General features: G+C 48.2%; 1 protein-coding gene across 1 annotated transcript in view; it reads right to left on the bottom strand.

Moving 5' to 3' along the window:
- WNT11 (Wnt family member 11) overlaps positions 1-10,964 on the bottom strand; it is a 55,228-nt gene extending 44,264 nt beyond the window's left edge. Inside the window, exon 1 of the mRNA XM_066620259.1 lies at positions 10,736-10,964. The gene's annotated coding sequence lies outside the window, so the exon portion shown is untranslated. The remainder of the gene's footprint in view (positions 1-10,735) is intronic.
- Between the last annotated feature and the right edge of the window lie 1,771 nt (positions 10,965-12,735).

Here is a 12,735-nt window from a genome sequence, read left to right as displayed (position 1 = left end):
CTGTTGACCTTTTCAAAGAATTCCAAAAGGTTCGTGAGGCAAGACTTACCTTTACAGAAGCCATGCTGATTCTCCCTCAGCAAGGCCTGTTCGTCTAAGTGTTTTGAGATTCTATCTTTGATGAGGCATTCCACCATCTTACCCGGTGTAGATGTTAGGCTGACCGGCCTATAGTTTCCCGGGTCCCCCCTCTTTCCCTTTTTAAAGATCGGTATGACATTTGCTATCCTCCAATCCTCTGGTACCGTGGCCGTTTTGAGGGACAAGTTGCATATCTTAGTCAAGAGATCAGCAACTTCACTCTTCAATTCCTTAATAACTCTTGGGTGGATGCTGTCAGGGCCCGATGACTTATTGATCTTTAATTTATCAATGAGGTCTGAAACATCTTCTCTTTTAACCTCTAACTGACTTAATTCCTCGGTCAGGAGGGGCCGTTTGGGCAGCGGTATCTGCCCGAGGTCTTCTGCCGTGAAGACAGACGCATCACCCCAAGCATCCACCACCCTATAGGGTAGGCTGCTATTAGGGGTGCACACTTGAGTTCAAACAGTCAGAACCAAATTGCCTCACTCTGGAAAGAGCCCTCAGCAAAGGAGCAAGGGCCCCGGAAAATCCCCCAGAAGCAGAGCTATATGAAGCTGCTTCCTGTGGCTCTCCCCCTCCCACTGCCCCCTCCCTTTGTCTTGCATATGGGGAAGGGGACTTCCAAGCAATGGGAAAGGAGAGAAGAGGGGAGGTCAGGCCAGTGTGATTGACACTCGGAGCTGTCAAAAAGGAACAAAGAAACTGAAGGACAGCTGCTCATGGGTGCTTCCTTCTTCCAATCAGTGTGATTGAAAACAAGAATCAATGAAAGTGAGAAAACAGATTTGTGCTGTTTTCTCTGGCCTGTGTGGAGTTACCTCTTGGAACTGATGTTTTTAAGAGCTTTTGATGTGTTCTTTAAATCAAAGAATGATTCCCCATTCTACTGTTCCTATGTTGTCCACGTATCTCCATCCAAAGTACCTTATGACTTTTGGATGCAATTCATTTATTAGTTTGCTCTGTTAGTTTTTCCCTAGGAACCCCTGCATCTATCTTATGATTCTGTTCAGGGCACTTTCCTAGGCTTAGCTCTCCATTCCTTGTGCCTAGCTTGCACTGGACACAGTGCTTTTAAACTCAGATCTCTAAAGCTGTTTTTATGGCCAACTCCTGCATCCAGCACCCAACTTTTTGAAACTTAGTGGAGATCTTGTGTGGAGGCATCTCTACACCAGCTCTCATTAACTTACAAACTGGCTGCAAGCACGTGTGCCTAGACCAGCAGGAACCTTATAGACTTACGAACCTTCAGTTGCCCCTAGAATGAAAATCCCAGCACCTATTTGAATTAAATTTAGCTGCAATTGTCCCCTATGGAGCTTCGATCCCTGAATATTTCTCAGAAATAATATTAAAAACTACTGTGAATAGAATCAACAAAACTGAAATTGATCGGAAGAGATTTTAATAAATGAATCCAAACTGAAGTTAAGCAACCGTCTGAATTGGGCATGAAGTCAAGCACAAGGTAGAATGGAGCCAATGGAACAGATCGGTTAACTAAACTGAGCGACAAACCAATATCCAAAATAAACATTTTGTGCACAACTCATTCAGCATGATGATCCCCATATGCAAAGGGCAAAAGGAGAAAGGATGGCTTGAGTGTTGGGAGAGTTAGAACAGACAAAAGAAAATATTTCTTTACTCAGTGTGTGGTTGGTCTATGGAACTCCTTGCCACAGGATGTGGTGATGGCATCTGGCCTGGACGCCTTTAAAAGGGGATTGGACAAGTTTCTGGAGGAAAAATCCATTATGGGGTACAAGCCATGATGTGTATGCGCAACCTCCTGATTTTAGAAGGCCTTAGGAGGGGACCTCAACAGGTGGGAAACCTTGGCCTCTGAGCGGCCCGCTTGGAGGCAGGCTGTGCAGCATGGCCTTTCCCAGTTTGAAGAGACACTTGGCCAACAGTCTGAGGCAGGTTACAAGCCATGATGTGCATGTGCAACCTCCTGATTTTAGAAATGGGCTATGTCATAATGCCAGATGCAAGGGAGGGCACCAGAATGAGGTCTCTTGTTATCTGGTGTGCTCCCTGGGCATTTGGTGGGCCGCTGTGAGATACAGGAAACTAGACTAGATGGGCCTATGGCCTGATCCAGTGGGGATGTTCTTATGTTGTTATGGCCTCTTCAGTTCACAGTAGAGGTGTGAACCACAAAGTTCCTGATCAGGATGCACACACCACAAACAGAATCTGCCACAGACCTTTTGTTCTGGTTCTTATCATAAGGGCTTTCCATTTGAGAAGGAGAATTTCTGTCATCCAGAACATCAGTTACCCAGATCGTCCTTAAGGAATGCTCCAGAAAGTCCCCCCCCAGCTCTGTATCAATCAACAGGAGAGATGCTTTGCTCACTGTTCCCTGACATTTCACCCCTTCACTAGTCTTTAAGCATTGGTGTGCTTCAGTCATGTGCAGTGTAAGGGATAAGGTGCCTTAGGCTCTTTTGGGGTGCAATCTGACCCTGGTCATGTTTACTCAGGAATACATCCAAATCACTTAAATAGAACTTATTCCCAAGTAAGTGCACATAAGGTTGCAACCAGCCTTAACCATCCTTTTCTGGGATGAAAATATCATTGACCTTGATGAGAATTTATTTTCAAGCTGCAGTCGCCTTTGCTGGGAGAAAGTCTCTGGAACTCACATCCCAGTATCCATTTTTAGTGGCACTATTGTAAGAAAGGCTGCAATCCTGAGTACAAGTACTTGGAGGTAAAACCCACTAAACTAGGCCAGATTTCCTTCTGAGTTATCACACGCAAGATCAGATGGCAAGACCATTTAGGGCCTTGGTTCAGGTTGCAACCCAAAGCAGATATTTACTCCTGCTGAACGAAACAGGGGTAGCTACTGCAGAATAAACATGTGCAGGACTGCCCTGCCAATCTGCAATCCTAAGCACGCATCCTTTGAAGTAAATCTCATTGAAATCAGCAGGACTTCACTGTTGAGTAAACTTGGATCCGGATCAGATTGTAAACCACCGAAATTAAGACCAGACCCTGCTGCCTCAGAAACTGACGATGTTCCGCTTTTCAGCCAGCAACTGGTTTGCTGTCCTCCTCCCCACCCCTGCCCACCACACACAAACATCCCTTTTGTGTGTGTTTTTATGAGCATGTTTGAAGCACACTGGCAGGTTGGTCGCATGGAAGGGATCACTTTGGAAGAATGCCTTGGAGGGGAAAGTTACACTTGGAAACGGCTTTTCCTCGGTGGCATATTTGCTGTGCTCTGGTGTGTACATTAAAGTTTTCATCCAGAGTGTCCCACTGGTCTAAGAATCCAGTCTCTGAAACGCCATTTCTGGAAAGAAGCCATTATAAAGAACAGACTTGTCTTGGCAGTCTCCTTTGCCTGGCTTTTTTTCTGGGTGTTTTTTTTTTTAAACCCCATCACTACAAGTAGAGATAAGTTCAGCCCATTGCTGGCCATTTTCATCCCACCTTCTGCTTTTCCAGCTGGGGTATTACAACAAATGTTATCTTTGCTCTAAAGAAAGCCACTTGAAAAATCTCCCCTTTAATCCTAAACTATCATTGCAATGTCTGAGACGGGCAACTTTTGAGCCCCTTTTTCTCATCTGTTGCATTTTAGCTTCTTAACACAAGCTACTGGTGTTGTTTTTTCCCCCCCAGCAAAGCACAGAAATTCATTTTTAAAAGTCACGACACAGGGAAGCTATATCACTGCCTTAAAAATCAGCTCATACTTTTCTTCAAAAATCACCTTCATTATTAGCAGTCTGATGACAAGCTAATTAACACAAAACAATTTAAGCTGTCTTGCCCCCAGTCAGTGTGATTGAGAAGACAGTAAAATGCTCTACTATAAAAATGTTTCCATTTAATTGAGCTTCATTCCTGATGTCCCTAGGGCATGGATGACCTCACCAACTAAGATCTATGGAATGCTCCATTTTATACTCTTTGGGTGTCACCCTAAATTCACAGAACATTTACTGATTTACCCCAAGACTCACCCAGTCCACCTGCACAGGTTACAACCTAATTCATTCCAGAATAGGCATTCTTAGGCTTAAACTTCAGCAGGTGGGGAAATACTGTGTTTCTGTGCAACAGTATCACAGATTTTGCAAGTGCTATGCATTCTTGGAGACCACAGGGGAATGCAACATCCCATTTCAAGGGGAATTTCCAAAGGAGAGAACGGGGTGGGGGTCAAAGCCTCCAGTCATCAGATGTGTTGTTTATAAAGGTGAAAAGTCAGGACAGAGGTCAAGCCAGGAACAAGTGGCTTGTTATCTCCTACTACTAATTGGGGCCTGCTTGCCTTCTGCTGCCTTTTGCACAGGGGTGTGAGTGTGTTTTCAGATACCTACATTCTTTGCCTCTTGAAGGCTTAGATTGCTCTAAAAGGAGATAAGACACATTCATGGAGGGAGGACCATTACTGGCAAGGGAACCCTGCAGAATGTCCATGCCCAGAGGCAGCACATCTGTGAATACCAAGCAAGAGCAGCCAAGGGTGCTTTGCCAAACTGTCTTTTCTGTGGCACTGATGGAGTGATGCTGCATGCATGGTGACTGGTGCAACAAGATGGCCCAGGAGAGGAAAATAAACATAAATTTTAGTTACATCTCGATAAGCCACCTATGGGTTGCCTCAGTCCAATGCCAGCTCTTTAGCTGGTGTAACTCCAAAGAGCCCCGGGGGCATGTTGAGTTGGGAATGTAAGAAGAGCCTTGCTGGATCAGGCCATAGGCCCATTTAGCCCAGCTTTCTGCATCTCACAGAAGCCCACCAGATGCCTCAGGGCACCCACAAGAGACCTGCATCCTGGTGCCACTCTCTTACATCTGGCATTTCTGTAGTAGTTTACTTCGAAAATCAGGAGTTTGCATATTCACGACACAGCTTGTATCCTGTGATGGACTTTTCTTCTAGAAACCTGTCTAATCTGCTTTTAAAGGGATCCAGGTGAGAAGTCACCACCACTTCCTGTGGCAAGGAATTCCACAGACTAATTACATGCTGGGTAAAAAATAGCTTTTGTCTGTTTTAACTCTTCCAACACTCAATTTTAGTGGATGTTCCCTGGTTTTGGTGTGGTGTGAGCGGGGGAAAAAAAGAACACACCCCCATCCACTCTATCCCTTGCATAATTTTGTACATCTCAGTCTTATGTGTCCCCTCCAGGAGCCTCAGGGAAATAGGGGTAGGATCTTTGTGCAGGAGGGATTCTCTCTCTCCTGCTCCAAACTGCCCCCCGAGTTGGCCCAATCCCCCACCACCACCCTCCTCTGAACTGACCCAACCACCACACCACCTGCTACAGTGTAAGCCACTGGTACACACGAGGCCTCTAGTCTAGCTGTTTGCGACAGAAGGTGTGAAGTGCATGGTGATGGCATGGCTTGGAAAGGAGCTTACAGCAGTGGATTTTGAGATCTGGACCACAAAACCCCAAGTAAGTCTGGGCCATTAAAAGCTATCAAAGCAGAAGTCTCCCTGTTCCTTACAAAAGGGGTTATGTGAACTACTGCTCAGTGCATCTACTGTCAACCGGGCAATAAGCAATGGATTTACCTACATAACAGTCAATCTGAGGCCAAAATCAAGTGATGTGTTCCAAGGGACTCTCTACATGTAGAAAAGCAGCATTACAAGGAAAAGGAAAACTTGAACTTTTCTTCCTAATGTGCTGCTTTTAAGAACATAAGAACATAAGAACAGCCCCACTGGATCAGGCCATAGGCCCATCTAGTCCAGCTTCCTGTATCTCACAGCGGCCCACCAAATGCCCCAGGGAGCACACCAGATAACAAGAGACCTCATCCTGGTGCTCTCCCCTACATCTGGCATTCTGACTTAACCCATTCCTAAAATCAGGAGGTTGCGCATACACATCATGGCTTGTACCCCATAATGGATTTTTCCTCCAGAAACTCGTCCAATCCCCTTTTAAAGGCGTCTTCCTGTATGCAGGAAGTTTAGTAGAAAAGTCTGAAAACCTGTAGCCCCTCATCTGTAACCTGACCTAACATTGCCCTTTTCTTGTTTCAAACTTCCCTCACTGGAGTGGCTGCCACTTGTGTGGGTGGGAGAGGGGATGTGAAGTTTGAGACCCTTGCTGCTTTTACATACTAGAGGCAAGGAGTGGGGTTCGGAAGAGATCTGGGGGTTAGAGTGGATATCTCAATGAAACTGTGTACCCAATGCGCAGCAACAGGGCGAGGGTCATTTCCAAGACTGGAGTCTTTAGGAAGAGAATTGAGAACAAGACAGCTAATATCACCATATAAATCTATGAGAGGGGTGTCAAACTTGTTTCATACAGTGGACAGAATAGAGTTCATGATGGCTGCTGAGTGCTGGAAGTGTCATTAAATAGGAAGTGATGTCATTAAGTAGATCATAAGTACCAAAAATAAGAACCCAAACACTTCCTATACACAGAAAAACTGTAAAAGAAGGCTACACAGAACCTATCTCCCTGACAAATTTTAGATGCAGGGACATTTTTTCCCCCGTGGGGGAATAGTCAGAAATGTGCAGCACCCCCATAAGCAGCTTGGAAAGAAACAGTCCAGGAAAAGTGCTTTGCATGCAGGGTTCTTGGTTCATTCCCAAGTAGCAACCCCAAGGCTTGGTTCTTGGTCAAGTAGTAGGTAATGGGAAAGACTGCACCCCAAAATAGCCCAATTCAGGGGGAAACAGCTTCGTGTCATGATCCCCTAGTCCAGGGGCTAGAATGGTACAGAGCAGTCTCCAAACTTTTTGGCCAGAGGGCCGCATCAAATATCTGGTATGGTGTTGAGGGCCAGAAAAAAAATTTAAATTAATTAGAAATGGAACTTAGATGAGTGAATTCATTCAACCTCTCTGGCCCTCAGAACACCCTCCAGACACAACCAGAGTACAGCTCTGGTCATGTTCAGTCGTGTTCAGTTGAGTGGGCCAGAGGCTTTCAGGGGACAAGAGCCTGGCTGCAGGCCGGATGGAGGCTCGAAGCAGGCCGCATCTGCCCTTGGGCCGGGGTTTGGAGACCCCTGGTACAGAGAGTCTGACCAGTTCAAAAACACTTAAGCTTGATGGGAAGATGCGATGAAGGCAAATGATTCCACTCCACTGCCAGAACTCAGGTCTGATGTTGGAAGCTCTCTGAGTGGGAGCCCACGTGGGAATAATTTGTGAGCTGTTCTGAATTCCTCGGCAGAAAGGCAAAACATTTCTGCAATAAACATCACAAAGTTTGTGTGGCTGTCATTAGGGGATTGTACGCAAAACTCAAAGAACAATGTAACAGGACAGTGTGGAATCTCTCTGGGCTTTGGTGAGGGTGTGTGAGTGTGTGAGTGAGAGAGAGAGAAACAAATTTTGGAAATCGTTTTTCCCAAATCAGCAGATCAGAAGAAGGGTCCTACTTCTTGTTCATCTGAGCAAAAGCCCTTCTAGTCCAGCATCTGGTGTCCAACAGGGGCCAGTCAAATGCCTCCAGAAAGCCTATCAGCCGGGCATAAAGACCGCAATGTTTTCCAGTCCCATCCTGTTCCCCCACCTCCACCTCCTGCATTCAGACCCATACCTTGCTTGAACCAGCAACCAGAAACCATCTAATGCTGCCTATCAATGAGCTGCCACCACTCATTGACCATCCCTGAGTTTGAGAGTTCACAGTTTTCCATCTGTTTAAGTAAACTAGGGGTTCTCATCCCACCCCTCACAGAAGCTCAATTCTACCCATTAGGAACCTGGCAGATCTGTGTGACTCCTTCCTTCCTACAACTTTAAACAGAGAGAGAGGACCTGCCAACCATGACCCAATTGATGCCCACCACAGATTTACATTCAAAATTCAGCTCATATATGAGTCACATATTGGGGAAGGTGGGATGGGGTGGGGGGGGGGAGGAGAAGAGACCAACATTGTCAGCACAGGGAACTCCATGTCCACAGTGGTTCTTACAGTTCTTTTTAGGGTATTTATTTATTGTGTTAACCTGGGATGCAATAAAACAGGTTTTAAGCGCACGCCTGCCAGAATCTCACAGCCACCCTTTGGCACCCCTTAACCTTTCTCTTTTATACAGCTAGTCCATACCTTTCTCAGTTCTCATCCTTAAAAGATGCAGCCTCCTTGAAGTGCTCTCTGAAACTGACCTGAACCAGAACAATAGCTATTTAACCACAGCCATCATCATAACAAAGCGAATCCACAACTCAGGTCATTCTGGTTTCAGAGACATCAAATCAAGTTGGCTGCCAGATTCCGGGCATATTTGGAAGGAAATCCAAGGGAGCTCAGAAGGGCTACAAGGGTGTACTCCCAAGGAAAAGGCCAATCCTATGCATGTCTTCTCAGAAACAAGCCCCATGACAGACAGTGGGGCTTACTCCTTGGTAAGTAAGGATAGAATTGTAGCCCAAGTATGCAGGGTTACAGCCCCAGTAAACAGTATTCAAGCCTAAACCTATGTGTGTTTACTCAGAATTAAATCTACTGCATTTAACAGAACTTACTATCCAGTAAGTGCATTTAATCCTATGCACACTGACTAGAAAAACCAGACTGAATGCAGTGGCTTCAGCCTAGAAAAGAGGCACCTGAGGGGGGACATGATTGAGACATACAAAATTATGCATGGGATGGATAGAGAGATGCTCTTTACATTCTCACATAACACCAGAACCAGGGGACATCCACTAAAATTGAGTGTTGGGAGAGTTAGAACAGACAAAAGAAAATATTTCTTTACTCAGCGTGTGGTTGGTCTATGGAACTCCTTGCTGCAGGATGTGGTGACGGCATCTGGCCTGGACGCCTTTAAAAGGGAATTGGACAAGTTTCTGGAGGAAAAATCCATTATGGGTTACAAGCCATGATGTGTATGCGCAACCTCCTGATTTTAGAAATGGGCTGTCAGAATGCCAGATGCAAGGGAGGGCACCAGGATGAGGTCTCTTGTTATCTGGTGTGCTCCCTGAGGCATTTGGTGGGCCGATGCGAGATACAAGAAGCTGGACTAGATGGGCCTATGGCCAGAACAGTGGGACTGCTCTTATGTTCTTAAGGCTTCTCAGTAAATATGCACAGGACTGAACTGAACGAAACGTTTTACTACCAATTGTTTCTGTCTGACTTTCAGGCTTTCATCTTAGAACCCGGATACTACAGAGACCAAGCTTGTCTAAAACCCCTTTGAGGTTATAGTCCTACAAAAACCTTGAAGAATACCCAGAGACAACCTAAGGCTCATAGAATGCAATACACTTATGTTTCTAATTTGGGAAAGAAAGGACAAACATTCAGCTTCAGGGATGTCTCCTCTGTAGGCCCCATTGAGAGGAACAAAGAATTGTGCTGTCTCTGGTGCATCTCAGTAGGATTTCTGTGACAGGCAGTCCTAGGAGACTGTGCTCTAAGTTTCTAGACCTCATGGTATCGGAACAAATATACTTGTTCCCTTCAACTCTATGAAGGACCAACACAGAACATGCTTTTGTAACATTACAAACAAGGACATGTTTGAGATTTGAATATCTCTTCTGTAGGAATTCCAAACAGGGGAATGTCTGTTTTGTTCTAATAGGTCTGTGACCAGGAATAAGAGACAACCCTTTTAACCCAAGAGCATATGATCACTTCACACCTGTCCAAGAACTGCCCCCCCCCACAGAGCATACATTGGCAAATCATTTTCCAGCCCCCCAAGACAGCAATTTCTGCCCCAGCCTTTAACAAACACAGATTTACAGGAGACATTGATCTCCCTCCCCAAACCTTGGACACTCTTAAATGCAGTGTTTTACAGTGGCCCACACACGCGTCTCGTTGCCAGAAGACAAAGTGGAAATCTCTTTCACTCACATCCCTGTTCCAGCTTCAAAATCCACACCTTTTTGTGCCATGTCTCCAGTGGTGTAGCCAGAAGAGGGGCAAAGCACTAAGGCGGCAATCCTATACATACTTTCCTGGGAATACACTCCCTTGCACATAAAGGGGCTTACTTCTGAACAGACATGCTTAGGATTGCGCTGTAAGTCTGGCAGGCACCTGCAAAACTTAGTGCTTTGCCCCCCTCGAGCTACACCACAGCATGTCTCTTTTCCAAAATGCATACACACTCGTGGGGGGGGCAAGTTTAGCATCCTTCCCCCCTTCCACCTACCCCCCCAGATCTCACTGATTTCAGTTTTAAAAGCTCATTTGAACCTGTTGATCAACACAACAGCCTGGATTGCTCAGCCCCTTGGCAGTTTCACTGGAACTGACCACAAATGCACCTCCTCCTAGCTGGGCCTTAGAAGGTAGCCCCAAACTTTTTCAAAAAGGGTCTCTCAGCCCTCCAACTTTCTGGAGACACTCACATCCATTAGCCTACTAGTAACCACAGAAGCACTAAGTTTTGCAGGGAGCATCAGCACAGGGGTGCAAGCCATGCCTTTTCTTTGGGTCTTCTCTGCTCCCCCTTTTGCCCCCATGCCCAGAATGTCTCCGAAGCGGAGGAACCACCTGCACCGCCGCACTGAGGCTCCCTGTAAAACTCATTGCTTCGCCCCCCCTCTAGCTACGCCACCGAGCCCACCCAGGAATGGCTACTCGGCGCCTCCCCCCTAAAGGATACAGTGTTTCCTCGAGGGAAACAGAAGGGCCATCGCTTCTCTTACCTCTTGGCAGCCGGATGGGCTTCCTCGCGAGGAAAGGGCAGATCTCTTCCCCAGCTGCTCTTCTCCTCTCCGGCAAGCATCCAAATGTGGCGGGGCGGGGGGGCAACCAGGCTCTTCCCAGACCCGGTTCCCAAAGGAGGAGAAGGTCAGCCGGAGGTAACTGGGCTGAGAACGCCCGCTGGGGCTGGAGGAGGAGAGAAGCGGGATCAGGCCCCACGCGCAGCGAGGAGAGGAGAGGCGCGGACCAGTCCACGTCCAGCCGGCAGCAGCTGCAGGCAGCGCCCGGACGCCTCTCCTGCCCCGCGGAACCTGCTTTTATGCGCTGCGCCCGGCCGGCTGCGGCGCTGATGTCAGCCCCATTAGCATAACAAGCGGGCCGGACTCCCTGCTCGAGCGGGACAAATAACGCCTTTGATCTCTTCCGAGGGGAGGGGAGCGCCGAGCCTGGCCGCCCGCCAGCCAGGTCAGTGGCGTAGCCAGTGGGGTGCAAAGCACTAAGTTTTGCAGGGAGCCTCACCGCAGTGTGCAAAGCTTGTAGAGGGCAAAGAGGCTGGAAGCCTAGCTCAGTGGCGTAGCCAGAGAGGGTGCAAAGCACTAAGTTTTGCAGGGAGCCTCACCGCAGTGTGCAAAGCTTGTAGGGGGCAAAGAGGCTGGAAGCCTAGCTCAGTGGCGTAGCCAGAGAGGGTGCAAAGCACTAAGTTTTGCAGGGAGCCTCACCGCAGTGTGCAAAGCTTGTAGAGGGCAAAGAGGCTGGAAGCCTAGCTCAGTGGCGTAGCCAGAGAGGGTGCAAAGCACTAAGTTTTGCAGGGAGCCTCACCGCAGTGTGCAAAGCTTGTAGGGGGCAAAGAGGCTGGAAGCCTAGCTCAGTGGCGTAGCCAGAGAGGGTGCAAAGCACTAAGTTTTGCAGGGAGCCTCACCGCAGTGTGCAAAGCTTGTAGAGGGCAAAGAGGCTGGAAGCCTAGCTCAGTGGCGTAGCTAGAGGGGGCGCAAAGCACTAAGTTTTGCAGGGAGCCTCACCGCAGTGTACAAAGCTTGCAGGGAGCAGAGAGGCTAGAAGCCTAGCTCAGTGGCGTAGCCAGAGGGGGCGCAAAGCACTAAGTTTTGCAGGGAGCCTCACCGCAGTGTGCAAAGCTTGCAGGGGCAAAGAGGCTGGAAGCCTAGCTCAGTGGCGTAGCCAGAGGGGGCGCAAAGCACTAAGTTTTGCAGGGAGCCTCACCGCAGTGTGCAAAGCTTGTAGGGGGCAAAGAGGCTGGAAGCCTAGCTCAGTGGCGTAGCCAGAGAGGGTGCAAAGCACTAAGTTTTGCAGGGAGCCTCACTGCAGTGTGCAAAGCTTGCAGGGGCAAAGAGGCTGGAAGCCTAGCTCAGTGGCGTAGCCAGAGGGGGCGCAAAGCACTAAGTTTTGCAGGGAGCCTCACTGCAGTGTGCAAAGCTTGCAGGGGCAAAGAGGCTGGAAGCCTAGCTCAGTGGCGTAGCTAGAGGGGGTGCAAAGCACTAAGTTTTGCAGGGAGCCTCACTGCAGTGTGCAAAGCTTGCAGGGGCAAAGAGGCTGGAAGCCTAGCTCAGTGGCGTAGCCAGAGGGGGCGCAAAGCACTAAGTTTTGCAGGGAACCTCACCGCAGTGTGCAAAGCTTGTAGGGGGCAAAGAGGCTGGAAGCCTAGCTCAGTGGCGTAGCTAGAGGGGGTGCAAAGCACTAAGTTTTGCAGGGAGCCTCACTGCAGTGTGCAAAGCTTGCAGGGGCAAAGAGGCTGGAAGCCTAGCTCAGTGGCGTAGCCAGAGGGGGCGCAAAGCACTAAGTTTTGCAGGGAGCCTCACCGCAGTGTGCAAAGCTTGCAGGGGCAAAGAGGCTGGAAGCCTAGCTCAGTGGCGTAGCCAGAGGGGGCGCAAAGCACTAAGTTTTGCAGGGAGCCTCACCGCAGTGTGCAAAGCTTGTAGGGGGCAAAGAGGCTGGAAGCCTAGCTCAGTGGCGTAGCCAGAGGGGGCGCAAAGCACTAAGTTTTGCA

Source organism: Tiliqua scincoides, chromosome 3, assembly GCF_035046505.1.
Source record: "Tiliqua scincoides isolate rTilSci1 chromosome 3, rTilSci1.hap2, whole genome shotgun sequence".
Lineage (NCBI taxonomy): Eukaryota > Metazoa > Chordata > Lepidosauria > Squamata > Scincidae > Tiliqua > Tiliqua scincoides.
This window is presented reverse-complemented; position numbering and strand designations above follow the sequence as displayed.